This window comes from Euphorbia lathyris, chromosome 2, assembly GCF_963576675.1.
Source record: "Euphorbia lathyris chromosome 2, ddEupLath1.1, whole genome shotgun sequence".
Taxonomy (NCBI): domain Eukaryota; kingdom Viridiplantae; phylum Streptophyta; class Magnoliopsida; order Malpighiales; family Euphorbiaceae; genus Euphorbia; species Euphorbia lathyris.
Window position 1 is genome coordinate 106,235,241 of NC_088911.1, and position 1,609 is coordinate 106,236,849.

At 36.7% G+C, this 1,609-nt stretch overlaps 1 non-coding gene across 1 annotated transcript; it reads right to left on the reverse strand.

Annotated features, from left to right (window-relative positions):
- Nucleotides 1-254: 254 nt before the first annotated feature.
- LOC136221059 (small nucleolar RNA R71) lies at nt 255-361 on the reverse strand. Its single transcript, XR_010684850.1, has one exon. It is a non-coding gene; the product is annotated as a small nucleolar RNA R71 (small nucleolar RNA).
- Nucleotides 362-1,609: the final 1,248 nt, after the last annotated feature.

Below are 1,609 nucleotides of genomic sequence, written 5' to 3' on the forward strand. Positions count from 1 at the left end.
TTGAAAATAATGTAACGTTTTACGGGTTACCTAACGAAAATCCTAATACCCATTTGACAAATTTCTTAGAAATTTGTGACACTTTTAAAATTACTGATGTAACTGCATAAGCAATCAAACTTCGCCTTTTTCCTTTTACTTTGAAGGATCGAGCCAAAGAATGGTTAACTTCTATGCCAGCCGCATCAATTGAGACTTGGGAGCAATTAGCCCAAGCATTTTTATCAAAATTTTTCCCTTTAGCAAAAACCGCAAGAGTCATTAAAGAGTTAACATCTTTTTCTCAAAATGATAATGAAACTCTTTATGAGGCTTGGGAACGTTTTAAAGAACTTCAATGTTTATGCCCACACCACCAATTGCCCGCTGAACTTTTAATGCAAACATTTTACAATGGACTAAATCCTACAACTAGAGGTTCATTGGACGCTATGTCTGGAGGGGTTATTCATGAAGAAAACATCTGCCCAAGCAAGAGAACTTTTGGAGGAAACGGCAATCAACAGCAGTATGTGGCCCGCGGAACGTGGACACCTACCATCAGCGAAACCATCATCCTCAACTACATCATCAGTTAAAGGTATAGTGAATCTTGATCCAGTAGCGATGTTGCAAGCCCAATTTTCTGCCTTGTCGCACAAAATTGATAGGTTTATGGCACCGTGTGATCCTAATGGTCAACCAATCCGAACGGATGTGGATTACGAAGGTATGAGTGAAATTGAACAGGTAAATTTTGTCCAAGGGCAAAACCAAACTAATAATCCTTATTCCAATACATATAATCCTGGATGGAGAAATCATCCTAACTTTAACTGGAGAGATAATAACAATAATAATGTTAATGCTATTCAAAATCGTACTACTAATTATCAAAATCAATCAAGAGATACGATTAGCACCTTATCTTTTAAAATCGACAAATTCATTGATGCGATGAGCGGAAAAATAAGTAATCACGAAGATGGTTTTAAACGGATCGAGAATAAATTCGATCAGCTTATTAAAAACCAATCATCTAGCATCCATAATTTGGAGATTCAAATTGGACAACTCGCTAAATCGATTCCATCCCGCAAAGAGGGAAGTCTTCCAAGCCATACGGAAGAAAATCCGAAAGAGCATGTTAAGGCTATCACTCTTCGTTCAGGGAAAAATTACTTAGGTCCGAAAATGCCCGGAAATTCGACTTTACCTGGAACTGATTTACCAAAGCCCAAAGAAGATACGTTAAATCAAAAAGATGCACCGATTGACTCTAGTACAAAAACTTTTGTACCCAAACCACCTTTTCCACACAAAGTCCGCAACAAGGACTATGATAAACAACTTTTAACATTTTTAGACAAACTTAAGAATTTGCATATTAATTTAACGTTTATGGATGCGATTACGCAAATTCCCAATTATGGTAAATTCCTCAAAGATTTAATTTCAAAAAAAATCAGTTGGGAAGGAATTTCATCCATTTCACTAACTGAAGATTGCAGTTCGATTGTGTCAAGCAATTTGCCCACAAAACTCAAAGATCCCGGATGTTTTACCATTCCGTGTAAAATTGGGAGATATAGAATTCCCCAGTTGTCTTTGTGATTTAGGAGCAAGCATT